This window comes from Mytilus edulis, chromosome 14 (genome assembly GCF_963676685.1).
Source record: "Mytilus edulis chromosome 14, xbMytEdul2.2, whole genome shotgun sequence".
Taxonomy (NCBI): Eukaryota; Metazoa; Mollusca; class Bivalvia; order Mytilida; family Mytilidae; genus Mytilus; species Mytilus edulis.
The window spans coordinates 5,444,644-5,467,637 of NC_092357.1; the positions used below are offsets into that span (position 1 = coordinate 5,444,644).

Genomic DNA, 22,994 nt, shown 5'->3' on the forward strand with positions numbered 1-22,994 from the left:
TCACGTGGAATCATATGAAATGTACCACACTACGTTTTATTAATCAATATTCATGTTATTTGTACAAGGGAGACAAATATATATTAACCCATTAATTAAACAAAACGGAATACAATGAGTACCTCCAAAAGACAATTCAAAAATACAATATCCATAAAACTGATATAAATAAATACCGAATTCCGTGGAAAATTTTTAACGGAAAGTCCCTAAGCAAATGGGACAATACAAAATCTCAAAAACATCAAATAATGGATGAAACTATCACATAACCATACACCCGACTTAACAACCAACGAATTGACTGGAAAACAGCTGGCATAATGGAAACATTGAGTTTGCGATGAAAATGTAAATCAAACCATCAAGTTTGAAACTACTTATTATTGTTTATATAATTTGATGAACGGTCGACATAACTAGATGTATCAATTGCTAGTTGGGTAAAAAGTAAAATGACAAAAATATCGATCTCTAAGTAGTGATAAAAACGGAAACTTCTTTATCAAATGGCTCAAACGAACCAAAACAATAGATAACAACTGTCATAGTCCTTACTTGATACAGGCATTTTCTGATATATGAAATTGTGGATTAAACCTGGCCTTGTTGCAAGCTATACATTTCCCATATTATTAATAGATAGTAAGATAGTTGGTAGTTTACTGATATTAAATCAATTCAAATTTGAAAGAGTACCTTGTGACCACTAAAAACTATTCTGCCAACACACCATATCTTTCGTGATCCTTATAAAAGGTATGGCTATTTTATTTTTTATTTTTTAGTCCAATTTTTTATTTGTTTATTATTTGTGAATTTTTCTCTATTCATTGTATTTAAGCACATTATTATTTTCCATCCTTTCATTTACGTCATTTGGTCCATTTTTCGGGCCATTAGTTCCAGTTTTTACATTTTTTGCCCGTTATTTTCACAGGCACTTGTCTCAGAATTTTTTTCTTTATAACTTAATATACCTTTTATTGAATTACATATGATTTTTTTTATGAGACAAGTGCCTTTGGTTTTTCTCAATTCGGTAAACCCCATCTACTACATCTTATATGTAATAACCTATGTTAATAGTTTGGTACCTTGATTTGACTCTTTCTTGTCAATTCACGATGTTAAAATATATGTACACTAAAGTCGTTTTTCGATTTAGTATTTAACTGTTTACCAGTTTGGGAACAAACCCTATATATTTCGTTTACACAATGTTGACTGCTGTACCCCTATTTTTGACATTTTTACCTAATGTGTCTGTCTGTTTTGTTCACGCATCGTTGACAATATAATGGAATTTGGTGCGACTGTCATTCAAGTGAGAGGTTTAGCTAGCTATAAAACCAGGTTCAATTCACCATTTTCTACATAAGAAAATGCATGTACCAAGTCAGGAATATGACAGTTGTTATCCATGAATTCGTTTGATGTGTTTGAACTTTTTATTTTGCCATTTGATTTGGGATTTTCCTTTTTGAATTTTCCTCGGAGTTCAGTATTTTTGTGTTTTTATTTTTTATACCTATATTGAGGGATAACCCTTTTATAGAGTGCTACAATTATCCCTCATTAGATAGATATGTTTGTTCACACTGGATTTAAATCTGAAAAAAAGGGAAATGGCATTTTCTAATGACGTAGCTATGATCTATAGCATTATATGTATCAATCATTATGTGAAAATAGTATGCAGTAACTAAACGTAAACCCCAACAATAATTTGTGATATCAGAAAGTTGAATAGTATAATCGTAACTGTGATTTGAACTTACCTTACGAAATCCTTTTATATGTTTGGTTACAATTTATAAGATTCTAAAATTCCAAACTGTATTTTTTCGTTATCCTTCTTCTGTTAGTTTTTTGTTTTCACATTATATTCCGATTTAAAAGGATATGGCAAGTTTTCAACTGAAAATGAACAATAACATTAATTAACCTAATATAATAGCAAAAAATAGATAGCTTTAAAATTAATATTATTATGATTGAATTCATATATATCAGATAAAATTCTAGATTAATATATAAACAGCTGCTCACACTGTAAAAAATAAAATAAATGCATAAATAAATAAATAAGAAAATGATATATTAAATGTTCTGTCATAATTGACGTCATCACAGCAAAAATGAATTGTTGCTGTTGTCTATCATCGAAATAAAGAAAGATTCTGGACATACATTTTGATATTTCATATGTAGTGGTTTGTATAAATACTGCAAAAACAATAACAGTAACTCCTGTGTTTGCAAAACGTTAGATATTTCGCAAATAGGATAAGAGGCATTACATAAAACAGGTAATATAAAACACCAACAACCGACAACCGAGTCCTCTTAGAATAAAGCCGTTCACACAATTACGAACAACTCACAAGTGTCTGAATGGGGAGTGGGGCCTTTATTTATGTGTTTTTCAACTTTTCTACACCTTTATTTTTAGTCTTTATTTGTTTTTTCTGTTTTCTTTCTATTTTTGTCTATTGGTTTTATTTCAAACACTCATTACTCTCTCTTCATACAGTTCATCGTTTTATTTTACCTTTTTTTCCTTTTAGTCTCACTTCCGTAAATCCTAGCCTCACAGTTCGTAACACAACCCATTTCTCATGACGCAGAGTCGCTGTTTTTGCTTATACTTTTAGACTTTTCGAAACACAAAGGAGTTCTTGAATTCTGCCCGGGAACATATATTTGACTTATATTTGTGAATCCTCAAATGATGCTCATCAACTTCGTACCTCATTTGGTATTTCAATATTGTTGATTCGAGCGTCACTGATGATTTGTCTTTGTTGACATATGGCGCATTTGGCGTATACATTCATAAAACCAGTATCTTTAAAGACAATTACGTCAATTTCAGGTTCAAAGTTTTATATTTTCTTATTTGAAATTGTTCCAGAAATGTAGATGGTCCAAAAGTACTATCTTATAAAATGTGTTTGCAAATCGGATGAATTGGGATTTTTAAGGGTTCATGTAAAATTCAGTTCTTTGACTATGTGTGCCCTAATTAATTCATTTATGGTTCAAATCAAAAATATATATCAGCTGATATATGGTTTGATAAAAATATTCAGTGAATAAGAATGATTTTGATGTCCATAAAATGGCGTCACACGGAACGGTTTGAAATTTTTATTTGACTAACAGCCGTGCCGTAGAGTAGTCAAAGTCATTGAAAGTGTCAAACACAATTCAGTTCCTGCATAGTGATTGGTTTATAAAGTTCGATAAACGATCAACATATGCAACAAGATAAAGTTATTATTTATGTTTCTTTCACATTGAAGTCATCCTGTATCGTAGTGATATCCAACTTTCTGTACAAATATTTAGAAAAAGTATTTATATGAATCAAATTTTGTTTCGTGAACAAATAATATACACATATTTTAAGGCAAGGTTTTTATTGCCAACAAATGTACTTTGGAATACTCATGGCTGGCGTCCTTGTTCGACACGGCTTTTATTTCAATTTTTTACTTTTTTTTTCTAGATCTCTTATCTGAACAACATTGATCAGAACCGACAGCACAAAACTCATATACAAAATAAAAAGATATAAAACAAACGATGTTCTAACTACATTTGACCACAGATGTTCCCTGGTCGGTTTTGGGTAGTAATAAGTAGAGGAGCGAGGAGAAAAGGGATTGGCACTAATTATGTGCGAAGACAAAATAAAAGCCAGCAATATAACTTCAAATCATCGACGTCACATCAGTGATAAAAATAGGTTTCAAACATTTGTTTTCAAGCTTTGCTATACCATTACTGAGCTATAATATAAATATTGATTAATATCGATCATCGCAAAATATATAATCATGATAACTACTCGCAATATAAATATCTACATTTGGATAGTATTTACAAATACTCATTCAAAAACCAAATGTAAATATTCTTGAAATAGGAGGCGTTAAAAAGTAGTTTACATGTATATGCATTATCATTTATAACAGACTGTGCCGAAGTTGAAGAAGAGAACATTATATGCTTAATGTATCAATCCTTGTCGAATATATAACCATGATAACCACTTGCAAGGTTGTGCAATATAAATATCTACATTTGTACTCAATATTTACAAATATCCATTCAATAACCAAACGAACGTCCTATGTAAATATTCCTGAAATAGAAGGTGTGAAAAAAATATCAGAAACATGTATATGAATTCTCATCTATACTAACCTGTTCAGAAGTTTAATACGAGAACATTATATGCTTAATTTGTCGCTTTTGATAATATATATGAAGTAATTGAAATTTGTGATTTTATTCCAATACAAAGATACTTAGGGTTAAATTAATAATTTGTCTGTTTTCGCTTTACATCAATTTGATAATACTATGAAACGGCATGAGGGAACTTAAAAATCCCTATCGAAATAAACAGATATTATCTCGATTGAAATCCAACCATTAGATTTCAAATTATAAATACAATCAAAGAATTGTTAAAGCATAAATCACCAAGAACCATTATTATCTGTTTTCTAAAATAAATATTTACAAATATAATCGTTTAATTACGTTTCGATGTTGAACGATTTCACAAAATAAATATACAAATTCAAGTTTGATGCGTATGTTTATTACAAATGAAGTATATGTATTGATTTGATAGTAATACGCGCGCGTGCTGTCAATAGCATTGTGTGATATACAGCTTTTAACGCTGCAAGAGACTCAACTGATAGAAGTTATAAATGTTTCAGCTTTGTGTCAAAGATTAAAAGATATTTTTGCAAGAATAAATGCATTTTCTTAAATTCCATCGCATAAACAATTCTATTTAAATGAAGAGATCAGTAATTATTATAACAGCTTAAAGTTACCGTTTAGCAGTAAACGTCAATCAACGGTTAATTAATTTCACATAAAGTATATATTAAACAGCTTCTCACAGCTAATCTGACAACAAATGTAGACCAGGGTTGCAGCGCTCCATCACTTTTAATATTTGATACATATTGTTTTTGGCGTTTATGTGAATTTGGTAACAATATATGCTTGTCCATCGTTTCTTTGCATTAAGCAGTTACACAGTTAAATTGTACTCACATAAAGTATATATTAAGCAGCTTCTCTCAAATAATCTGACAACAAATGTAGACCAGGGTTGCAGTGCCCCATCACTTTTAATATTTAATATATGATTAGATACATATTTTTTTACGTTTATGTGAGTTTGGTAATGTTAGAGGCTTGTCCATCGTTTGCAAAGCATTTAAAAGGGATCCATGATCACTAGGATATGGACCAGTCAGCTTTGAATGGATTCCTCACGTTGACGGTTTTTTTTTGTTTTTTAAATCATTTATTAAAATAGGAATCATGAATTATTAGATTTCGAGATGTTTTTTTATCATTGTTGCATCTGGCATATATAGTGATTGTACAATTGAAAGCATTTTTCTTTTGCGTTATTCACAATATTTCTTTTTTTAAATACCCTCAAATTGTTGTTGTCTTTTTCAAAGAATAACAAGAGTAGCCTTTCGAGATCAGTTACACAGGGAAATTTTACTCGCATAAAGTATATATTAAACAGCTTCTCTCAGCTAATCTGACAACAATTGTAGACCAGGGTTGCAGCGCTCCGTCACTTTTAATATTTAATATATGATAAGATACATATTGTTCTTAAACGTTTATGTGAGTTTGGTAGATGCTGGTCCATTGTTTGCAACGCATTGATATGGAACAGTCAGATTTGATTGAAATCGTCCAGTTGATAGATTTCTCGGCTTTTAAAATCATTTAGTAATATGAACCATGAAGTATTAGATTTGAAAATGTTTTAATTATTGTTGCATCTGGCTAGTGTAGTAATTTTTCAATTATAAGCATTTTGAACCTAAAAATTGTTGTTGTCTTTTTCAATGAATCACCAGAGTAAAAAAATGTCTACATCAGTTACACAGTGAAATTTCTCTCATATGGAATTCAAGTGAATTCACCTCAGACGAGCTTATACGTAAAATTCACTTGAAATAAGGTTTTTAATGGTGAAGTTTTAAAATAAGGTAATTAGAAAAAACATCTTAATTTACAAATCTAATCCATATCACGAAAAAACGTTTTTTTTTGTTAAGTTCACTTGAAACCCATGTGAAAATTTCCCCGGAGTTTCAAATGAATCTTAATGCATGCGCAATTCACATGAACATTTTCACACGCGTTTCAAGTGAATTTCATCTGCAATTCACATGAACACATTTTGACTGTGCTATTTAAAATACCAAATGGAAGATGTGTGATTATTGTAAAAAAGACATATTGATATATATTAATGAAACGTTTGGAGGTTGACGTCACAACATATGTGTGGTCCGGAAAATATGTTATCATCTCAAACACATGCAAAGAAAAACAACCTTACTAAACAGGTAGCTAATACACTATCTCTGTTTTCCGAAGAAATACACTTCTTGGTAATTTCTTTATCTTTAAGATTAACTTTCAAAAAAATAGATAAAAAACCTGCTAGAGAAAACCTTGTTCATAACATAAGATTTGCTGTCTCACTCTAAAAACCCAAAGGGTATATAGAAATATGGTTCCTCCAAACCCGACAATAATGCTCATATCAAAGTTGGTCGATTTGTATTTTGCCTTGTGTATGAGTTAAAGGTTTTTGTACATCGGCATCATACGATATCAGCCGCTTGTCACATTTTGTTAAGCGACTGATTAATAACCTTTTATGTTATCTATACGCAATTAAACAGATAGTATGTAAGGTGTACTATTTTTTCTTCTACCAGTCTCATGATTGGAATACCGTTGGTTAACCAAGATGTGACTTAATAGTGTCGCTCCGCCGTCCAGTAACTCTACGTTTAGATTATGACATCACTGATGAGCCGTGTATAACAGAGGGCCTAAATATGGTGATATAGACACAAGTTAGGGAAGATACAACATTCGCTGCACAAAAAAAAAACCTTTGTCACAGCAAGTTAGGGTGTTCAGTACACTATATATATCACTAACTTAAATTCCCTTCTTCTAATGTAAATAAAAATGTGTTACTGTAATCCTGGTCGATCAACAATGAATATTTCCCTGTATCAATTATTGTTCCAAATAAAGCGTAGATGACAATGTTGCCCCTGTACGTCTTGCAATTAAAGTCATATGAAACGAGTGACTAGTGAAAAATAATCTTATCCAATTCTTGAACCAATGCATGTATATATCATAAACGTAGTCTTCTGTGCACGATTTTATAATTTTTACGCAAACCTATCGTATAATCGTCAATTTACTTCTCTGTCGGTTATCATGTAAAAATATGGCGGCTACTTCATTGTCGTGTTTTTAAACCGTAGTTTACCGATTGTCACCTTACAGTAAACAATTAACAAAGAAGCATGGATATTGAGCACGTATAATCAGATACTAATTTATTTTAATGACAGATCCATGCGTATTAATACTGCGACCCCCGGATTTTTACGAGGAGGGTCACGCTAAGGTCACTTGCATATGGAAAATATGTCGGCGAATTGCTTCCTGGAAGCAAACAATTAAACAAAAGAAAAAACGTTTTCTATATGTCGTAATTAAAATCTCTATAACTAATTCATGTTTCATATATATAATTGAAATCAATTTTTTAACTGATGATAATATTGCTTTCATGCTATATCTTCCTACTGCTGTAATAACATAAACTCCTAATATAAACGATACCAATTTTATTGCCCCAGATGTGTATTTCGTATTTGACCATTACACAACACTTGCTAAGAATGGTAATACGCATGTATGTTTTTCTGGGAAAACCTTCACCATTGAGACCAAAAGGGAATGTAAGAATGGTAATACACATGCATGTATTTCTAAAAAAACCTTCACCATTGAGACCAAAAGGGAAAGTCAACAATACAAAACGTTCGAGAATCATAAGAGGTAGGCCGCTGACTGATCTAAGGGGGGCCCTATCCAGTCACGCTTCAGTGATTCCCTATATAAGCAACACATTTTTCCCACAAAAAGGAAAAGGGAGACGGAACTCCCCAGGTCCCCCTTGATCCGCCTATGCTTAAAGTGGTTTTTTTCTGTGAATCGCGCATTAGCAATGAGTAGCAGTAATACACATAGACACAATTAAGTCGAAAATGTTATTTCGGGGGCAACATTATGAATATTATTGAGAAGGTTTGATAGATGGTAACAGTTTATGACTTCTTTTCTCGAACGTTATTTACGGTTACGAATAGGTCATTTGTGCATACAGTTCTTAATCTTAATATGTTTTACTATAACGCTACTGTCCCAAGTTATGGAAAGGGTTTGTGCTATTCAATTTGTTATAAGAAGATGTGATATGAGTGTTAATGATACAGTTCTGTATGAAAGTCAGTTGGTAAGAGGTTTACCATTATAGGTCGAAGTATGGCCTTCAAGACAAGGGTTCGGCTGACACAGAACAGCAAGCTACAGAGGACCCAACACATCTGATCAAGTAATTTTGCATTCTAGATTCAGTTTTTTGCTGTTGTGTAAATTAGTATATTCAAACAAACAAGGTCAAACAAGTACACGTGACAAATTAAAAGTGTGCCGTGTTTCGACTTTGTACATTAGGTTATTGTAGACTACAGCGAGTTAAAAGCCTAGAACCCGAGAGAAAATTAACAGTGGGTATGGAAAATGAATACAAGAATGCATTGTATAATATAAAATTATTTCCCCTACATAAAGATACAATTTGCGTTCGGGTTAAGCAGAAGTAAAAAGATGAAGGGAAACTTGAAAAAACAAACAAGACTATATCTCTACCACTAATGAATGCTTGTAGACGGCGGTAATTATTGATTATAATATCTGACAAACCGAAGTGACCCGACAAATCAGTTAAGCCATCTTTCAAGATAAATATTCGATCGAAGAATGCTTTATCTGTGTTTTCACACAAAAGTACTATGAAGTATGAACGCAGACAAACGTATCTAAAGTTATTGTAATTAGTTTTGACGAATAATGTGTTACTCTAATTGACTTATCTACTAAAACATACTTCTTGTGTGACGATTTATTGACCAGTCGTTTCTGTTTCTGTTTTAGTTCTGGTAAGATAGGATACATTTTATAGCAAGGCGTGCGAACTTATATTATACTTTAAGTTAGTATATAGTTATCAAAGGTACCAGGATTATAATTTAGTACGCCAGACGCGCGTTTCGTCTACATAAGACTGATCAGTGCTAATATCAAAATATTTACAAAGCCAAACAAGTACGAATATTTTACGTTATATATATAATGAAAAATACGATGTGGTATGATTATGCCAATGAGACAACTCTTCACAAGAGACCAAACGACACAGAAATAAACAGCCGTAAGTTGGGTTATAGATTAGTATTATGATGCACAACTTTGTGGAATTTTTTTGTAAGGTGATCAGAATAGAGAATGGAAGCGAGGAATTAACGAGACAAAACCTGAACAAAGTGCAGAAAACAGGCCAATATCATCTGTGGGTCTTCATGAAAGCAAGAATTGGTTGGACTTTATGCATCTGGCCCGTAAACAATAAAATAAACTGATCAGTGAATTAGAAGCCACACTTACCCCCGAAACATACAAATGAACCAAAATTAAAAACAAAAACAAAAGACTTACAAAGTTACCTAAAGAAACTAAGCTTACTTACCATGATAAAAATAATCAACAAAGAACTAACTACAAGCAGTTACTGACACGCCAGATTTAGACTTCAATATAATGATTGAAAGGCATTCTACATGCATGTGCTCTTTATTAACACATAATCCTTTATAATGTTTGAATTCTTATTGAAAATCTTAGTCATGAATATATAATAACACTTTTTATTTTAGTTAAGGTTTCAATTAATTACTCGTGCACCGTACACGTTGTATTCAATTTCCATGCAGCGTGTGACCACACCCTTCTAGATATCGTGTACCGTTTATCGGTACCACAGATTTTTGAATTGACGTCATAGATCCAAATCTTAAATTCACGATTTTAATTTCTATTGTACTGCAATGGTAATTGGAAAGGGCAGACACGCACCTGCTGTACACGATAGGAAAAAACGTGTGGACATTACAATTTGTAGTTTATCTAGAGCTTTCGGCACACTAAAACTTTGTTCTCAAACAATGCTTTAATATTCAGATATATCATAGTTTTCAAGAACTTTCAAAAATGAAGAGAGTTGAAATTGGTTGATATAAATTTTAAAGCAAATATATCTGAAATATTTTATACTTGTACATGTTTTTAAAGGTAAACGAAAACAACATGCTAAGTTTGAAAATATTCCTTTTAGGGTACAGAAAGGTTAATGGTTTCATTTAAACTGATTTATTTATTAAATTTTCATGTTCATGAAAGAGTACGCTAACAGTCGCTATATATACAATATTTACTTTTCATCCGAATTTCAAATTCTTCAAAATTCACTCAGCACGTGAAGACATAAACGTGTATTAAATTTGACGGTTTTAATTTTACAACATTAATATTTAGATAATCTTATAATAAATGCGGATGCAGGAAATTTGATATATTTATTTATAATTAAGGAGATGTTCAGAAAATGTAAAGAGTGAAGCGTCTGAGTTCTTACGATTCAAACAAACTTTGAGGTCAGCACATATGCCTAGCTGAAACCTGGATCCTCAATGCTAGATTCAACTTTCTACTTGTTTGGCTGAAACCAGGATCCTCAATGCTCTTCAACTTTGTACTTGTTTGGCTTGATAAATATTTTGATATGAGCGTCACTGATGAGCCTTATGTAGACCAAACGCGCGTCTGGCGTATTAAATTATAATCCTGGTACCTTTGATAACTATTAAGGGGAACGACCATTTAACTTCAAGGGAGGTTATTAATTTTTTTTTTTTTTTTAATAATTCTGATCACAAATTTGAAAAATACTACTCTAAATCCATATTTTCCTCAAATCTTATAATATTAAATATTGAAAAACATCTGATTGACAGCGTTGAAAAACTGAATTAAATAACATCCCCTTCCCCTTAATGTTAAATGATTGCTCCTCTTATTTCATCATATATACACGGCAGCAGCATAGAGGTTGTATTTTATTTCTTTCTATAAAAACAATATATTTATAGGCGTTATTCAAGCATTTTTTTAAAGTTTTTTAAAAATCTTGTTTTGTGCTGAAGCTAATTGTATCATTGTGTTTCAACCCTCTTTTGTACCTTACATTATCTTTGGGCTAATCACATCATTAAGGAAGAGATTTGTACAAACATTATGCGCATATTACATAATTAGATCACAGAATTCACAGTAGAGGAAGTAGACGAGTTTTATCGGTGGATGGTACGGCGGATTAAAGTGACCATATCGAACCTGCAATATGCATTCGCAATTAAAATAGTGCATCTTATTAGTTGTGGGAGGAGAGCGGTGTGAGTTTGAAAAAAAAAAAATAAAAAAAAAAAATAACACTGGCATATTGAAACATTTCATAATATCTGATATCTTTGATATAAGGACGAGGGCTATATACATTGTATATATAAACAAAGAAGAATTGATATGATTGGCAATGAGACAATTTTTCACTACAGACCAAATGAACCGGACATTAACAACTAATACACAAGGTCACCGTACGGCCTTCAACAATGAGAAAAGTTAATACCACATAGTCAGCTACAAAATGCCCCGAAATGACTAATGTAAAACTTATTTTGTGAGTTCAACATGCGCAGAAAAGACGTCAGTCGAAGTTAAGTCCCGGAAGTTGAAATATGTTCATTGCATTTACAAAGCGGTAATGTTAGTTGGTACCTATAAAAACTTGTAAACCCGCTGCATTTGATTGCACCTTTCCTAAGTCAGGAATCTGATGTCCAGAAGTTGTCGTTTGTTGATGTGGTTCATAAGTGTTTCTCGTTTTTTATATATATTTGACCGTTGGTTTTTCCGTTTGAATAGTTTTACGCTAGTCATTTTGGGGCCCTTCATAAGTTGCTGTTCGGTTTGAGGCAAGGTTTCGTGTTTAAGACCTTACTTTGACCTATTATGGTTTACTTTTATAAATTGCGACTTGGATGGAGAGTTGTACCATTGCCACTCATACCACATATTCTGATATCTATTTGTTCGGATTTCGGTCTGAATATGTCCGCATGCATGGATTCGAAACTATCGTCTATGACCAAAACACTTTATGACATTACATGACCCCCTGGAACAGTAAATTTTCAAAAGTTGATACCGGATCCTTATATCTCTAAAACTTAAAACTGATATAGGAAAAGGATACCAGTCTAATCCAGTCATATATTAGTTTTATATATCAAAACTGATAATACCAAGGTAAAAAGGAGGATGCTACCATTTAGTTGTTATTTAAGAGCCTTTTCATATCAATAGTGTCTAAATTGTTTTTGAGAGCCGTGGTGTAGTGGTTAGTGCATCGGAATACTAACACAAAGGTTCCTGGTTTGATTCCCGTTTGGGATAAAAATTTCAGGAACTCAATTTTCGGCTCTCCCTTGACACCATCTGCGAGTATGGTGTTGAGGAAACGACGATATATAGTCCGTCGAAAGGGGACGATAAATGGCTGACCTGTGTTAAGAGAGAGCCATATCTCTTGCACGTTAAAGACACCCTTGTAGATTTCGAAAAAAAGTAGGCTAATGCCGCTACAAGGCAGCACTCGCACCCGCAAATGAAAAGGGATTAATATAAGTTGCAAAACTTGTTTCCCAATCCACTATAAATAAATATGTTTAAACTAAATTGTTTTAAAAAGTCTCTTATAACATTGTTTAAGAATTAACTTTAAAAAAATAAGTAATCAATCAAATGATATAAATCATCACAGCATACATTTTTTTAATTTTATATAAATGTTGAACGTCTAAACAAAATAATAGGGAAGTAAATTATAATGCTGCTCGTTCTATGTTGTTTTCTTTTTTTGATTTTATTCTTTATAAAAACGCATGTGTTACGTCATCTACATGTACACGTATAAATGAACTTTTACATTTACTTTGGATTCTAAATTGACTGTGGAGGTACTGTTTAGTTGTCTGAAGGCGTTGTCTAAATCGTGTGATGAATAACTGACAGATGTGGGCGATATACATGTAGAATCAGTTTTCATTGATTTGAATGATGTTTTTTTTCTTCATTGATGTAAGTGGTGTATGACGGAGGCGATATACATGTAGTATCATTTTTCATTGACGTAAGTGATGCATGACGAAATCTCGTTTTAACAGACTTCATTTTGTACCTCCGAGGTTGCATGTGTTTCATAAGGGACACATGGCTGTCTAGATAATAAAACATGCATCTGCAAAGGTTTTGGTACATGGATACACACATCTTCCGTTACAAATGCGGTTATCAAGTAACATCTAACGAAGCAACCACAGTAACATCCTATACATTGTGAAATAAGGATCTTATCGATGTAAAATACGTCATAATCGAAAATTTTAATCTCAATGGTAGTTTGTATATTACATAATATATCATGTATAGTACTTGTTACAGTTGGTACAGGCGTAAAACGTGAGGGTCGAATGTTTAACAGTTGTTTTATGGAAAACATGTTGCAATATTTCAGAGTATAACAAAATCCAAAATGCTAAGTCAGAGTGGTATGGCGGATTCAGGGTGGGTTACGTCCCCTACCAATTTGATCGAAAAACATGTTTTTTTTTTAATAAAATCTCAATTACGCCTACGAATTGTGTTCTCTAACGATAGATCTTCCCTAGATTTTAAAGGTTTAAAAATAGACAAACAAACTATCCAAGGCATGCGATCCAAACTGCGAGATTTTCAAAGGACATTTAAAAGAAATTCGTATTGTATGAGGCATAACAGTTTTAAAACATTGCCACTTGTTAGGTACTATAATGTTTTTGGACTAAATTATCAATATTGTTAAAACTTTTTATCTTTAAAGATGCCAATCTATAGTGCTCCTCATATGAATAATAATTGATATAATTCAACATTTAAAATGAAAAATATCTACAAATGTACATCGCATATCGTGGGGGTGTCTGTTATTCTGTAAACATTTAATTTTCACCCCTTTTTTCTCTAATCTTTGAAAAAGAACCCCTTTTTCTCTAATCTTTAAAAAAGAACCCCTTTTTTCTCTAATCTTTAAAAAATTAACCCCTTTTTTCTCTAATCTTGATTTTTTTTGCCCGTTATTCTCTAATCTTCATTTTTTAAGGACATTATTCTTTAATCATTTAACCCCATCCAAACCCTCAAATATGAGGTAGCCGGGAATGGCTCCGGTGTTCATTAGGATAAAGCTGATAAAAAAATAATAAAAAATGTATGTTCACCATTGCTAATTTGCAGTTTCAGATTCGTTGGTAATTTCATAGAAACTAACGTTGATAGCCGCATTACCAAGAATTCGCCGGTTACATTCTGACATGGCAAATTAAAAGCTCTGATTATATATTGTAAATATGCCCTTTATATATGTACGATGTCTTGCTTTCGTAGACAATTATATTTTACACTCTATATAAAAAAGAAGATGTGGTATGATTGCCAATGAGACAACTATCCACAAAAGACCAAAATGACACAGACATTAACAACTATAGGTCACCGTACGGCCTTCAACAATGAGCAAAGCCCATACCACATAGTCAGCTATAAAAGGCCCCGATAAGACAATGTAAAACAATTCACACGAGAAAACTAACGGCCTTATTTATGTAAAAAAAATGAACAAAAAACCAATATGTAACACATAAACAAACTACAACCACTGAATTGAATGGTCTTTATTTTAAAAGATATGAGCCGCACTATATAGAAACCACGTGCTCGTACATGTATATGTGTCAGCATTTGATAGATTTTTTAACATTCAAATACGAAATAAAAAGATAAAGTCTGGTTTGTTTGTATGGTTCTTATATATCAACTCAATTTTTTAACATAAATATACTTTCCATACCGATTTTTCAAGCCGAATCAAGTTATCAGATGTATTGAAATAATTTGAGTAGGGTATTAAGATTTCTTTACGATGCAGGTCATATCTTGTTTTAGTAAACATTGTCTAGTATTAACTTTTCAAATACAATTTAATCATTTAACGGTGATATCCATCATAATATACAAGTAACAAGTTCAGGGCCCGTGTGCACAAAACCACTTACGTTAAGAAATCCCATCGTAGTGCTAATTTATCGTTGCCCATGACGAAAAATTCGTCCATTCGAAACCAATCTTATAACTTAAGTACTATGTAGCTTTATGCATACGGACCATGATTGGTTAAACAATTTGTACTTTAGATGTCAGGTGGTCTCAGAACAAATTCATTATCTGTCATTTGGATCATCATAGTGCACTATGTTTAGAAATCGTCCAACACGAAATATCTTTGTTCTAGATGAATAAACAAACAAAACGACATGCATCTATGTTTTAACAATCATAAAGATAATGAAAGAGTTTTCGTTGTTTCTGCATGTTTTCTTTTCCTGTAAATATAAAGTGCAACAAACTGATTTTGGGGGTAACACACTTAAGATTTCAAATTTATAATTTTGTACGCCAGACATGCGTTTCGTCTACAAAAAAAAAATCAAAGGGGAGCTCATTTTTTTTTTATCAAAGGCAAAATGCAACACGAAGCTGTAAAGCTTAAAAAATCGAAAATTCCGAAAAGCTGTGCCACATGCAAAAGCAATATATTTTGTGGTTATTGATTTTTACGTGTATTTATCTAACAAATTTATAATAATAAAAAAAAAAAAAAAAAAAAAAAAGGTTTTATTTGGTCATGACCCAAATCGAATCTATTGCTGCTTTCCATTTCTAATTCACTCTCTCAGGAGAAATACAGAGCTAACTGATCACTGACAAACACCTATAATTTGGCTATCAATCGCCTTGGAACAAAATACTATACATGTATATACACACGTTCGGACAATTAACTGTTATTGCCTTGTTTATATACATTTCTAACATACAACTCGATTGCTTTTCTCGCTTTCGCCGTGACGGCTCGAGCCAGAAAATCAATCTCGTTGAGATGATCAACGATAATCTATAATTATAGGCAAATGTACGGCCTTTAAAAAACGAAAAACTCAAACAGTTTAGTCAGCTATAAAAAGCCCTCCATGAAATATTCGAAACAATTTAATTTACAAAACTTACGGCCTTATTTGAACACAAAAAAAAAAATACAAAAAAAAAATATAATAATTTAAAAAAAAAAAAAAACATGTATTCTAGCTACAACTTTTGATATGTCTCGCCAATTCTCGCCAATTCTTGCATTTTATATTTTTTTAAAGAATAAATTTCCCCAAAACATACTGTAATCCAAGGCGTTATGATATAATCTATATATATCGTGCAAATACCAATAAATAATAAGCCTATGTAGTTTTAGTGGGAAACACAGTATATCAAAAGACGTACAACATTCATAAATTTGAAACCAAGGAAAGCTAACGTCAAAGTGGTATTTATAATTTAATGCCAATATACCGAAGCTATATTTAATTTACCAAAGATAAATGATTAAACACGGTTTGATATTTGATAGAATCAGCAGTTATAATTTTTCACTATGTATTTCCCCTTGCTGATCGGTTTCTTGTGATATTTTAGAAAATGTATATTTTTGATAACTTTAACTAGCTCTTTGAATTACTAAGTGCATTGAAACTTCCGAGCATTATACAATGTCGAACGTAGATCTTACGTACTTTCTTTTCTCAAGTGTCTACATCGTAAGATAGAGACACTTCAATGTCGAATGTATATAGATCTTACTTAATTTATCTCAAGTGTCTAAATCGCAAGATAGGGACACCATAGGCGTGAACAAAGATAGAAAGTATATGACCAGAGCTACGGCTTCAAATATCCTAGTAAATAAAGGTTCAAAAGATAAAAAAAAATAATAAAATACAATTTCCGTATTCGTTTCCAGATCTTAGATTCTACATCTAGACAGATGATCCATAGGCGTGAAAATGATAAATGATTCGAGCATCGACTTAAAATACTCCAGTAGACGAAATTTAAAAAGATAAAAAGGTAAAAATAAAAAGAATGTGGAACTTGAATACAATTTTCGTATTCGACTCTAAATCTTAGAATCGACATTTTTAAAGATTAAACTTACAGGTTGACCCGTTTTGTCATTTCTTGATTTTAAGCAAAATTTGATGTGCTTTTATCCATTATTTTCTATTTATGTTTAAACCCCACCAAACTCTCTGAGTTTTCTGAGAAATCAAAGGTCATCTTCGCTCCCTGATTTATAAATAAAAGTAATCTGGAGGTATGATATAGACCTAAGACGAGAATATTTATAACAAAAATAAGGAGATGTGGTATGATTTCAATTTAAACAAATACATGTATCTTCCCAAGGTCAAATGAAGTGGATATAAGCAATTATAGACAACTGTTCTACCTTCAATAACGAGAAAAAACCCACATGGTCGGTTATACTGTATTCATATTCATTGTTCAATATCATATCATATAGTATGAAACCACAGGAATGAAATATAATTTAAAATATCAGTTTGATAAATTTTCTAGGCAAAAATACACACATCAAATTTAATCAAATTTAAAACGATGTTATTTATAGCTCTTTTCTATACATTAAGCGAACATTATCATTAAAATGTCGATAAAATTTAACAAACATGAAAATTGTGACTAGGAAACATTTAGGAGGTACCTTAAAGTGTATCTTTTCAAACCCATCTTGCGCAACATGAAACGTTCACCACTTTGTCTTATAAATACCGTGGTAACGTCGATTATTTAATTAGCAATTGTGAAATCGTTAAATAAGTTCAACTTGCAAGAAACATAGTCTATATCCATAATTTTATTATTCAACAAACATGAAAATTGTGACTATAAAATATTGTGCGGGTACCGTAACTTAAGTGTATCTTACTCAATACCATCTTGCGCAACATGAAACGAGCCCTACTTTGTCTTTTACGGTCGGAATGGCGATTAATTAGTAATTGTGAAATCGTTAAAGAAGTGCAACCTGCAAGAAACATAGTCTTTACCCATAACTTTCTTATTCAACAAACACAAAAATTGTGACGATGAAACATTTTGGGGGTACTGTAAATTTAACTTACTCAATACCATCTTGAGCAACATGAAACGTACACCACTTTGTCTTTTACCGTGGGAATGGCGATTAATTAGTAATTGTGAAATCGTTAAATAAGTTCAACCTGCAAGAAACAAAGTCCATACCCATAATTTTCTGAACGATATTTAAATAAATGAAAGCCAATGATTCATAAATTACTAATCCAACAATATGTATATGTAATACTCTACAACGAGAAAACCAACTGTCGGGAACATGCATTTCATCTAAATTCATAATCAATTGCAAGAGACTTCAAACGAAGCATATAGATAAGTATAAATAGTTATACCACTAGTTCTAATTAACAGCACACTACGTACCATCGCCTATACGTTATTACTTCCTCTTTGTCAATTGCTTCCATCTCAAACAGATGAAATAAATAACTAGCATTGTACTAGTTACTTTTTTGTTCTTTATGTACATTCCGACATAATAGTTACAGGTTGTTGCATTTCCTTAGTACAGTCACATGTTATAATTACAATGATGCTTTGATTTTTCATTGGTACAGTCTTACATTAAGTACGTGACGCTGCTTTGGTGTTGCCATGCATAATATTTGCTGCAGTTAGACGAATTAAAAAAAAAATCTTTTTTGTTCTTTATGTTCATTCCTACATTTATATAAACGTTACAGGTTGTTGCTATTCCTCGGTACAATCACACGTGATGCTCGTGGCGCTGCTCTGGTTTGCCAAAGATGTGATTCGCTGTGGTAAGACGTATTTAAAAAAAAATCGTTTTTTATGTACATTCTGACGTGCAAATTACAGGTTGTTGCTTTTACTTAGTACAGGTACACGTGGTAATTATAAGCATGCTTTGGTTTTCCCGTGATATTATTTGCTGCGGTTAGAAGAAACATATAATTTGCAATTTTGTACATTTAATGAATGGCTATTATCTATTTTGAATTTATTGAACCATAAAACTAATTTTTGACTCTTCACATTGAAGCGAAGCGGATTATGTAAAATGTGAAGAGTCAAAAATTAGTTTTATGTTTCAATAAAATCAAAATAAATTATTGCCATTCATTATAAATAAATTTCTATCAAAACTAAGGCTCAAAGAAATTTTTATATTATTTATATTAACAATAACAACGTACACACATGTTGGCGTATGAATACACAACGTCAAAGAGGTCGTGTCGCCATCAAAATTGACAACATTGAAAATAAAACTAATAATTTTAACCAATCAGAAGACAGTAAAAACACAAAATTTATTTATTTCGAAATGCAGGGGACATGTTTTTGCCTTTTAGTACAGTCAGTCATTATAGTTAGGGGTTCGTATTAGTGCTACTGTGCTCTGTTGACGTTATTTGCTGTGAGTGGACGTACTAGTATTTAGAAAGATTTTCACCATGAAAGATACAGGTTTTTGATTTGCATTAGTACAATCGTACATTACGTACGCGACGGTGATTTGGTGTTGCCATGCCCATTATTTGTTTCGGTTTAATTAGACGAATAAAGAATCTGCTTGCATATTCTTTATGTACATTCTATAATGCATGGGACGTGTTTCTGCTTCTTTTTTAGTACAGTTAAACATTAGGGGCCTTATTGACCGATGTCGGACTGTACGTTATGAACTAAAAGCCCAATTTTGAAAATACGCTTTATCGCAGCAAGTAACGTGAAAGGATACCCGTAATTTTGTCTAGTCACATGTGATGTTCATAATGATTCTATGGTTTTCTTGTTAATTAATCTGCCGTGGTTATAACGGAAAACTCCATTTCAATATTTATTACATTCTAACATGCATATTACAAGTTCGTCTTAAACATGCAAGAAATATTTGCCACTGAACGTTAAGCAACCAACAACCAATCAAACAGATTACAGGTTGTTTATGACGATGCTATGGTGTTCCCTTGTCATTATTATCTTTGGATGGACATAGGTCTGTTCAGGCTTTAATTATAGTTATCTGATTGTTAAACAAGAGGCTCTCTAGAGCCTGTGTCGCTCACCTTGGTGCATATTAAACAATGGACACAGATATATTCATGACGAAATTGTGTTTTGGTGATCGTGATGTGTTTGTAGATCTTACTTTACTGTACATTTTTGTTGCTACAATAATCTCTATCTATAATGAACTTGGCCCAGTAATTACAGTGGAAAATATATTCTAAAAATTTACAATTTATGTCTGTTTTGTCTGAAAATTTCAGGGCAGATAGATCTTATCCTGATAAACAATTAATCCCCTGTCAGATTTGCTCTAAATGCTTTGGTTTCAGAGATATAAGCCAAAATCTACATTTCGCCCCTATGTACTATTTTTAGCCAAGGTGGCCATCTTGTTTGGTTGGTAGGGTCACGCCACACATTTTTAAAACAAGATACCCAAATGATGATTGCGGCCAAATTTGGATTAATTTGGCCAAGTAGTTTCAGAGGAGAAGATTTTTGCAAAAGATTACTAAGATTTACGAAAAATGGTTAAAAATTGACTATAAAGGGCAATAACTCCTAAAGGGGTCAACTGACCATTTCAGTCATGTTGACTTATTTGTAAATCTTACTTTGCTGAACATTATTGCTGTTTACTGTTTATCTCTATCTATAATAATATTCAAGATAATAACCAAAAAGAGCAAAATTTCCTTAAAATTACTAATTCAGGGGCAGCAACCCAACAACAGGTAATCCGATTCATCTGAAAATTTCAGAGCAGATAGATCTTCACCTGTTTAACAATTTTACCCCCGTGTCAGATTTTCTCTAAATGCTTTGGTTTTTGAGTTATAAGCCAAAAACTGCATTTTACCCCTATGTTCTATTTTTAGCCATGGCGGCCATCTTGGATGGTTGGCCGGGTCACCGGACACATTTTTAAAACTAGATACGCCAATGATGATTGTGGCCAAGTTTGGTTTAATTTGGCTCAGTAGTTTCAGAGGGTAAGATTTTTGTAAAAGTTAACGACGACGGACGACGGACGACGGACGACGACGGACGAAGGACGCAAAGTGATGGGAAAAGCTCCGTGACTTGGCCCTTCGGGCCAGGTGAGCTAATAATTACATAAAGGGGCTAAATAGGCATATTTATTTTGGTTACTATTTACAAAGTTCTTATCTGAAAAACTAGCATAACAATTTGCGAAGACACGTGTTGCGTAATGTTTTTGTCGTACATCTTAATTGGTTCTGTATCTTCCCCAAATGTATACGGAACAAATTTGCTACATTTACGCCAAAAAGTGAAGCTCCCCTTTTTTTTCTTTCAGAATGTGAATAATACTCATATACTGTGTGTAGGTGAAATGAGAATAGTTTTCTCTTGTTTTGTTAATACAATTGTAATTTAGCTGCCAACAATCGTTCATATGTAATAATATCATAAATGTATAGTTGATAATCATTTATAGTGTGGATTTGCGTGTTACAATGCTGTCTTGACGACATATTAACAAGACCAATGTGTATCCTAAACCTAATTTCTACAAAACCACTTCTCTAGCTTCTGTACGTTTTCAGTTATGCTTCTTCTTACATGCACGAGGACGTATAATTTTGTGGTTACCATAAATAGTAAAACCACAATCTAACAGAAATGAGATAAGACAGCAAAAACCTTTCTAGCCTACTATACGGTATTTACATATAAACTGGGTACAAAACAAATATTATAAATTATAGATATTAATGCATTGAATATGATATCATCTACATAACTTGGTTTAAAACTGAATAAACTCATCTTAGTAACCAGGAACGATACCACCTACATGTACATGGATATGGTTTTGTTTGTATTGTTTATCCATAAAACTGTTTTAGTCCCAAAGATATCTTATTGTGTCCACTTAGGCTGTAGTGATATTTAAACTTTCAAAATAGAAATTCATATGAGCTGAATCAAATACCGTTTGGTATGCAGTATTGGTTTTGGTAATTGTTGAAGGAGATACAGTAACCTGTAGTTACCAACTCCTACGTCATGTGGTCTTCGAAAAGGGATGTGTGTCTCAGTGAAAGTTGTACTACATCTTCATAGATTTATATTAATGCAATTTGCACGTTTCATTAAAATACGTTCAAAGGTTAGCAAATTATCGTGGACACAATCACATATTGTACACCTCATATACATCAATTTCTACACTTGCACAACAGCACAATAGCACAACTTTGCACTAACCTTTAGAAAATCCAACACAATACCACATCAGTAACTATGTCCCCATTCATTTGTATCATATAATATCATACGTGATTAAAATATATGCTGGTAATTATATAAGACATGTACTGTCCGACATATCTAATGTTGAGAATGATTAACGACTACTTTAATTACCACGGTACCCGCATCTTTAAATCGCCGATCTCAACATGCATTTATTCTAGATTTTAACAAATATTCATTGATATATACGCTGTATAAGTAAATATCATATACTCAAGTTTCATTTGTACTTACATAACTATATGACTTGTTTTAACGATCCTGCAATTGATAAACACTAAAGAGGATAAAAGTCCAAAACATGTGCAATTGAAAAATAATTGTCAAATATAAGACAATACCATGATAAAAGATAATTGAAAAAGCCCAACGACAATCAAAAGTCTTTATGTAACCATCCATATATTGAAACTCGACAAACACAAGTGAAATTGCCGCATTGCCAGTGTCTGGACAAAAGTTAAAGGAAGTTTGTTAATTGTATGCGAGATCTCAATTTTCAAGCAATTAGAATTACTACGAACATGCCTTTATTTGCTATGTTCAAATGTGTTAAATCA

At 32.2% G+C, this 22,994-nt stretch overlaps 1 protein-coding gene across 2 annotated transcripts in view; it reads right to left on the reverse strand.

Moving 5' to 3' along the window:
* Positions 1-22,994, reverse strand: part of LOC139503040 (innexin unc-9-like) — a 128,234-nt gene that overhangs the window by 104,084 nt on the left and 1,156 nt on the right. For both annotated transcript variants that reach the window (XR_011659011.1, XM_071292716.1), the window contains exon 2: positions 1,782-1,920. The gene's annotated coding sequence lies outside the window, so the exon portion shown is untranslated. The remainder of the gene's footprint in view (positions 1-1,781; positions 1,921-22,994) is intronic.